The sequence below is a fragment of the Protopterus annectens genome, chromosome 7.part0 (genome assembly GCF_019279795.1).
Source record: "Protopterus annectens isolate FY-2018-M chromosome 7.part0, PAN1.0, whole genome shotgun sequence".
NCBI lineage: Eukaryota > Metazoa > Chordata > Ceratodontiformes > Protopteridae > Protopterus > Protopterus annectens.
Window position 1 is genome coordinate 1,946,053,549 of NC_056739.1, and position 8,969 is coordinate 1,946,062,517.

An 8,969-nucleotide genomic window follows, 5' to 3' on the forward strand; every position below is an offset into this window, starting at 1 on the left:
ACTCCACAGTCGGCTCCGTCCGCCCCTCCCTCTTCGGTGCCTTTGGTTATGTCGACTCATTCCCTCATCCCAGACCGCAGAGAGCCAGCTCCTCAAGAATCCCCTGTGGGGATCTCATCCTCTTCCGAGGCCTCCCCTGAATTGGCAGGGGAGCCCCCTAGGAAGAGAAAGTGTAAGAGGAAGCACATAGACTCACCTGAGTCTGTCACCTCTGACACAGATTTAGAGGATTCCGAGGATTCCCCACGTTCCCCGTCTGAAGATGTCTCCTTCGCAAACATTCTAGAGATCCTGAAACAGAGGGGAAATTGGCCAGCCCTTAACCCTTCGGAGGATGAATCTGTGTATCTTGAGGCGTTTGGCTCTCGCCCTTCCACCTCCTGGGTGTCCCCCCCCTTTGATCCCCTCATGCAGGTGGTGGCAAAGAAGGCCTGGACGGCTCCTGATTCAGTGGACCCTACCCCCAGGAGACCTTCGAAATTTATAACAGCACCAACTGACAAACAATTTCTCACAAAAGGTGTTTCTGTGGATGCTAAGGTGGTAGCTGCTGCCACCAAGAAGGAACTAGCTGATCCTTCAGTGCCTGTTCATCCCCCTAACAAAGAATCTAGGTCTATGGACAGGTATGGGAAGCGGATGTTTTCGTCAGTGACCTTTGCAATGCGTTCGCTGAACTACCTATGCCATTTCACCCGTCTCCAGAGAGACTTGATCAAGGAAGCGAGTGAGATGTTGAAGGATACTACAGCTGCAGATTTTCAGGACAAAATGAACACCCAGCTGACTACCCTTAATTCGATAGCTAACTCCTCCATGCGCCTCCTTTCATATGCGGCTGATGGAGCGAGTAGAGCCGCAGGGACAGGTGTTGCCTTACGCCGGCATGCCTGGATGCGACTATGCAATTTTGCGGACCCCTTTAAAACGTCTTTCACTAACTCCCCGTTCGATGGATCATCCCTCTTTGGTCCTCAAGTGAAAGAAACCTTGACTAGGTGCGAGACGGATGGCAAAACTCTATCTGCCGTCGGAGTCCGTTTTTCTACTCCTTCTAGACCTTACCCCAAAGGCCAGAAAAGTGGGAAAATGTGGTTCCGCAAACAATCTCAAGGGAATTTGCCTGACGCACAGAGTCAGTTCCCCTCCAGAGGCAGAGGAGGGAACAATAATGGTAGACGTCGCCCTAGAGGCAGAGGGGGCCCGCAGAACCAGGGCAATCGAGAAACCTTTTCCGATAAGCCCTTTCAGCATCCCTGAGGTGTTGCCCGACTGTCCACCTTCGGAGGCAGTTGGGGGAAGATTGTCACTGTACCCAGAAGCCTGGCTATCCCTGACTCAAGACAAGTGGGTACAGTCCATCATTTCCGAAGGCTATTCCATTCCCTTCGTTCGCATCCCAAACCAATCAAAAAAATCCCTTCCAGATGTTCCACCCGCTCAAAGGGATCTTGCAGCTTTGGAAATTTCAAAGCTGCTTGCAAAAAGAGCAATTCAACCAGTTCCAGCAGACCAACTAGGATCCGGAATCTACTCCAGGTTCTTTTTAGTTCCAAAGAAAACAGGGGACTGGAGACCAATTTTGGATCTCAGTATCTTGAACAAGTCAGTCAAGAAAACAAGATTTCGGATGGTCACGCTGCAGTCCATCCTCCCCCTATTGGGAAAGAGAAACTGGATGTGCTCTATAGACCTTCAGGATGCGTACTATCACATAAAAATGAACAGACGCTCCAGAAGATTCCTCCGCTTCAGGCTGGGAACCAGTCATTTTCAATTCAGGGCCCTGCCCTTTGGTCTCACCACTGCCCCGGTGTTTACCAAATGCATGGCAGTGGTAGCTTCTCACCTGAGACGTCAAGGATTCCAGGTGTTTCCATATTTGGACGACTGGCTCCTCACAGCTCCCACCAAGCATCTTCTTCTAATGGCCAGGGACTACACCTTTCGCATTTGTCAAAAGTTAGGCATTTCAATAAATTGCAAAAGTCTGTTTTGTCGCCTTGTCGTACTATTACCTTCATAGGCGCAAATCTAGACACAGTCAACATGTTCGAGACTAACACATCAGAGAATAGCAGACATACACAAACTGGTCTCGCTCCTCTTCAGCAGCAACAGAATCAAAGCCAGGTTAGTTCTGAAAGTGTTGGGGATTATGGCGGCTGCCATACCTCTGCTTCCATTAGCCAGATTCCACATGAGAATCCTTCAATGGATGCTCTTCACGCAATGGTCATACCAGCAACTTCCGATGTCCCACACCATTATGATCACGCAAACATGCAGAAATCATCTTCTGTGGTGGATGTCTTCCCTCAGCTCTTATTGGGAAGACCCTTTGTTCCTTCCTCCGGTTGCTACTCTGACAACGGACACCTCCCTGATCGGGTGGGGGGGGCATTATCAGGGCAGAACTGTCCAGGGCACATGGCAACCAGACGAATGCCACTTGCACATAAATGTTCTAGAGATGAGAGCAGTGCTTTTAGCGTTGCAAGCCCTTCAAGACTCTCTTCCCTTGGGAACAATAGCAATCCAGACGGACAATATGTCCGTAGTGTGGTATATCAACAAACAAGGCGGAACCAGGTCCTACCCCCTGTGTCGAGAAGCACTCAGACTGTGGCAATGGGCGATTTCTTCTCAGCGGTTTCTGATAGCAACGCACATCCCCGGGAAGTCCAATCAAATCGCGGACAAGTTGAGCAGAGCTATCCTCATGCCTCACGAGTGGTCTCTGAAAGACTCTGTTGTGAGAGAAATTTTTCTCAAGTGGGGTCAGCCTTGCTGCGACCTTTTTGCTACTCCCCAAAACAGCAAATGCAGAGATTATTTCACCCTATTCCCTTTACCAGGCCAGCCCAGCAGAGACGCTCTAGTCCAAGTTTGGCCCCGGGGACTTCTGTATGCATTTCCTCCCTTCCCACTAATCTCTCAAGTGATACAGAAAGCTATCGCTCAGAAGGCCTTGTTGATCCTCATTGCTCCTTACTGGCCTCGACAGGTTTGGTTCCCCTTTCTACATCATTTTCTGTTGGAGCGACCTTGGCATCTGGACCTAGTTCCAGATCTTTTGATCCATCAGTCGGGTCAGTTTCATCGCTCCCTTCCCTCTCTGAACCTCACTGCTTGGTTCCTCCAATTCCAACCTTAGCCAGGCTTCCTCAAATATCTCACTCTGTTCGAGATATTTTGATAGCTTCCCATAAATCTTCCACTAGAAAGATTTATTTGAGTAAGTGGAAACGTTTCGCCTATTGGGCTCAAGGAAGGGACATAGATCCTTTCACTGCTTCCATCCAAATGGTCCTTGATTTTCTAGCTGAACTCTTCCATGCAGGTTCATCTCCTTCTACTCTTAAAGTTCAACTGGCAGCTATTTCTAACTTTCATGTGGGCATTTCAGAGTCTGCCATAATGTCCCACAAGCTTTGCAAAGCCTTTTTGAAAGGAGTTTTTCTACTCAGACCTCCTATAAGAAATCCTCCTCCTCCTTGGGACCTAAATTTAGTTCTTAGTTCTTTGATTCTTCCCCCTTTCGAACCTGCAGCCTCCTGTTCTTTAAAATTGCTATCATGGAAGACACTCTTTCTGGTAGCTATTACTTCAGCTAGAAGAGTTCCAGAACTTCATGCACTCAGCTGTCGACCTCCTTATCTGTTGTTCCATAAGGACAGGGTATCTTCTGAACCAACCCGTCCTTTTTACCTAAGATAGCCTCGGCGTCTAACCTAAATCAAAGCATTGACCTCCCTGGGTTTTTTCCAGAATATTCTAATAGGTCTGAACAAAAATTGCATTGGCTAGATGTTCATCGTCAGTTAAGGTACTATTTGGATAGAACCAAACAATTCAGAAAATCTGATCAGCTGTTTGTCTCCTATGCAGAAGGCAGAAAGGGATTTTCAGTTTCAAAGGTATCATTATCTAGATGGCTAACATCTCTGATTTCCCTTGTTTATGAAATTAGACACCAAAAGCTGCCTAACAAACCTAAAGCCCATTCCACCAGAGCTTTGGCTACTTCTATAGCCTTCCAAGACAGACTGCCTATTGACACCATTTGTGCAGCGGCTACTTGGGCTACTCCTCACACTTTCATTTCTCATTATAAGTTGGATTTAGCTTCTAGGCATAGAGCTAACTTTGGTTCCACTGTTCTCAAGAGTCTGTTCCATTAGGCCACCCGGGACAAGGTGCTAGGGACGCGGTCCCATCCAGCAAGAATGAAGGCGAGATAGACAACTTAACATATAGAAGTTATGTTCTTACCATAACGTTCCATGTTAGTTGTCTTCTTCTCGCCTTCTTTCTTGCGTCCCACCCTCCTTCCCCCTGGCCTGGACAGATCTAGAGGAGTTTGATTGTGACCTCTCTTTCTACCACCTCTTTGCGATAGGTATATGCTCTGCTGTGCATATTTCCTAGAGTCAGGCTTAGGTCACCCTTTCTCTTCCCCTTGTTTTTAGAGGTGGAAATTTTCCAGTATTCCTGGTTGTATTTTTAGCTGGGCCTAGCTCACAAATGAGATCTGAGGTAATTCACGCCTAGCATTGTGGGATATAGGGGCAGCCTCGAGCCGGTGGAACCAACTCTCGAGCTTTTAGAGTGGCCGAGTCGGAGCCGAGGTTGGCTCCGAACCCCATCCAGCAAGAAAGAAGGCGAGAAGAAGACAACTAACATGGAACGTTATGGTAAGAACATAACTTCTATTTTCTAGATGTGTACCTCCTGCCAAATCTACACAGACCGCTATTTCTCAGAAGCATCCTTTTCAGAACAAGCCAGGATTCATTTGACAATTTGCTTCCCTTTTCCTTCGCCAAGGTTTATTTGTCTCTTCTCTTTCCCTATGCCTTCCATATTGGTTAAGGATCAAAACAGACTCTTATGTTCTGTCCATTATTTTTCAAGAGTATTTCATGGTTTGGAAATTGCCTCCCTTTTTGCATATCCCTTAACCTCCTTAAGAATAGCTTCCGCTCTTCCCAGAAGTGCTTCATTCTCTTTTGACCCAGGGCACTATTCAGGCTGTGCCCCTGCCCAGGAAGGGTGGCAAGGAGATTTATTCCAGAATGTTTCAGGTTCCCAGGAAGGGATGGTACCTGGAGACCAATTCTTGACCTTTCTCAGCTCAACACTTTTCTTAAGATCAGTTCTCTACTTTGGCCTTTGGCCTCTGTACTGCCCCAAGGGTGTTCACCAAATGCCTCACTCCTGTCATTGCTTTTTGCAGGAAGAGAAGGGTTCAGATCTTTCCTTATTTAGACGATCTGATCATTCAGCCCTTATCCCCCAAGGCTCTGCTTCAGGATCTCCCATCTGTTTCTCTGCTGCAAAGTCTGGGGTTCACATTAAACTTTCACAACTCAGTCATGACTCCTTCTCAGGGTCATGTTTTCCTTGGTTGCAGGATCCCCACCATCTACATGCTGACATCTCTGCAAGCATTCAAGGCCCTGTCTCTGATTGCCTTTCTCCAGTTTGCTCTTTCCCTGGATTCAGTCACAGCCAGGGATTTTCTCAGGGTCCTCAGGTTTATGTCTTCCACCATTTCCATGCTGTCTCTGCAAGGTTCCATATAAGAAAGCTTCATTGGCACCTCAAGTCAGTGTGACTTCAACATTGTAAGCCCCTCCCTCCCAAACGCCTTGGTTCCCTTTCTTCCTTGTCTCAAGCTTGAGTTTCAATGGTGAATTCATTAACTTTCTCTCAACCTGTGGCTTCCTTTCCAGTCTCCAGTCCCAACTCAAGAGCTCTTTACAGATGCCTCAGAAAGGGGATGGGGGCTTCCTTTGGGTTTCTCAAGGTTCAGGGTCTCTGGCCTCTTCATCAGAGGACAGACCACATCATCATCAAGGAGAATGAAGGCTCTGCTTCTGGCTCACCAGGCTTTTCATACCCTCTTTCATCCTGGGCCCCTCAAAGTTTTCACAGACAGTACCACAGTGATATGGTATGTCAACAATCAAGAGGGTACAAGGCCCTACCTTCTTTGCTGGCTATCTGTTCAAGTCTGGGATCTAGCTGTCAAGTATCAAGTGACTCTTCAGGCTGTTTACATTCCCTCAGAGCACATGTTAGTGGCATACTCTTTGAGCAGGTCCAGCACACAAGCTCACAAGTGGATGCTTCACAGAGCTGTGTTCCTAGATATTGTCAGTCAGTGGGGTATTCCTCAGGCAGAGCTTTTTGCCTTCCCTCTGAACGGAAAACTTCCTCTGTTCTGCTCCAGATTCCCAAGTCCTTTGGCCTGGTAAGTGGATGGCCTGTCCTTTTCGTGGAAAAGGATGTTTCTGTACACATTCTCACCCCTTCCTCTATTTCTGAGAGTCTTGTACTAGATCAGAGAGGACTCTCCAAAAATCTTGTTGGTGACTCCTTCTTTTTTTTGCCCAGAAATCATTGGTTCCCCCTTCGTTCTCACTTGGCCAGGGGTAATCACATTGTTCCTCACTGGATGGATCTTCTCACACAAGACAAGGAGTCTGTTATCCATCCTCACTTGTCCACTCTTCAACCAATGCTGTGGCTGATAGGGTTCTGATCCCTTTTAGGCACCTTTTTTCTGAGAATGTGTTTCGGGACCTACAGGAGGCCAGACAACCTACTACCAGAAAATCAAATTTGTTCAAATGGAAGATTTTTTCTATCTGGTGCCTCTCTTACCATCAGGGTGGTTTCTCTCTGGTCCTCTCTTATTTGTGTGATCTGCCCCAGATTAGGTTGGTGTATTCTTCAGTTAAAGCTCACCTCTCAGCCATTTCTGCTTGTCTGCCCTGGAATCCTCCTCTGCCCTCCAGATATGAGGTCTACCAGCTTATTAAAGGCATCCTTCTAACTAAGCCTCTCAGGGAGCATATTCTGTCCCTGGGACCTCAGTTTTGTTCTTGAAAAATTGACTCAGGCCCCTTTTGAGCTACTGCTTCAGCTTCCTTACAAAATTGTATTTGAAAGACTGTTCTTCTTTTGGCTCTTACTTCATCCAAGAGGGTTTCTGAAATTCAAGTAGTTCTCATGGCTGTTTCACAGAGACAGGGTGTTTCTTTTTACTAATCCTCCTTTCATGCCCATTGTGGTCTATGAGTTGTCCTTTATTTAATGTATGCATTTGCCTTCATTTTTTCCTTCTACACAGTCTGCCAGTGATAAGGTTCTTCACACCTTGGACTTGCATAAACAGCTCAGATACTGTTTGGATAAAACTAAAGTTATTCACAAATCTGAGAAACGTTTTGTTTCTTTTAATTCTAGGTCTTTGGGTTTAGCTGTTTCTAAGCAGAAAATTTCTTCCTGGATTTTTAAAGCCATGTCTTTTTGTTATTCTTTCATGGCAAATGCTGATCATCTTCAGTAAAGGCCCAGTCTAAAAGCGCTGTTGCTTCCTCTGGTGCTTTTTTCAAAGGTTTGTATACCAGTTCTATTCTTGAGGCTGCTACTTGGTCTTCTGTCCATACCTTCACTAAGCATTATAAGTTGGATGTTATTTCCAGGACTAGGTTTTGCCAGGGCTCTCCTCTGTGGGTTTCTTGAGATTTCTTCACTGCCTTCCGCCAACCAGGTTTCCTCTTGAGCTTTTCTACTCTCCCTTGCGTTAGGAATACTGAAACAGTTATATGGAAGGACAGTTGTGTAAAGTCTTACCATAACAGTAGATGTCATCCTCTTCATTGCTGCAGTATTTCTTTCCTCCCTCCTGCCTCCTCTGCTCTAGCCTGTTCTCCTTGTCCTCCTGGCAGAGGGTTTCTTCTCTCTCTTTTCTCCTTCTGGATGCACATTTTCTTTCTGGTACCAAGGGACATTCTGCTTCTCCTGGCACTCTTCCGTTCAGAAGTGTGTGCATCCATACGTCACCTTTATTCTCTAAACCTTGCGCAGGTAGCATACTTGTGATGTACAGCACCTGTAGATAGTAAAAGCTTTGGTATGCTGGCCGGATGCTGGGATATCCTTGGCAGGAGATCCCTTACGTTAGGAGTACTGCAGCAGTAGAGAGAAGAACATCTACTGTTATGGTAACATTTTACACAACTGTACTTTCTTGCCCAAGAAGCCCTTCTGTTACCAAGTGGCAAGCGTTGGGAGATAGGGAATGAGTCAGCTTGGTGGTCCTTTGGGTGCTGCACTTAGAACTCCTGCAAGTGGCAAGCCAGAGACACCTTCCCCCCATCCCCTGATGGACAAAGTAGTAGCAGCTGCTCACACCCATTCTGTCCAACTGGCTCCATCAGGAACGTGAGATGCTAATGGATATCAGGTTACCTGTACAGTAGTCAGGGCTTTATTCCTCTATGCTTCAGAGATGGCTAATGAGATTAATTTTGAAAAGGCTAAATAAAAGGGGACCAAGATCTGATTACTAGAGAGCTCTATTGCTAGCATCACTTGCTGTGAAAGGTTCTGCTTAAAGTGTCCATCATGATTTGCCTATACAACACAGTACGTTGCAGCTTAAGGGTTGCAATGTATTTTCCACCATATCTAACCAAAATTGTATGTCTGTTTTCTTAAAAAGGTTCATAAACTTTTTTGTTTGGAAACTGGCCACATAATTCTAGCCTATCCATCGCTGATGTCACTTGAGGGATAGTGTGGGGTCCATCCATAGAGTGTAATGGATGGGGACCCATGTATGCACTGTGGTGTACCCATTAATGTTTATGGATGCACCTGCACACACTACCCTGTGTTGACATCACTGAGGGTAAAGTTCAGTGAAAGTTTTGGTTATGTCATTCAGGAGAAATTCATAGTGGAAAACAAGACACTGACCAAAGGAAAATGCAGGAATATTCTGGAAGCACGAGATTCCATGGTACATAAAGTTAGTAGTAAACTGTGATGGAGCACTTTATCGTATAGGTTTTATTTCTTATGTAGTCAGCAAACTAGGTGTACTTCTTTTTTTGAAGATGCCAGTTTTGCATGGATGTTTGAGTGTTATGGTGTGTGGTTGACATTGTCAT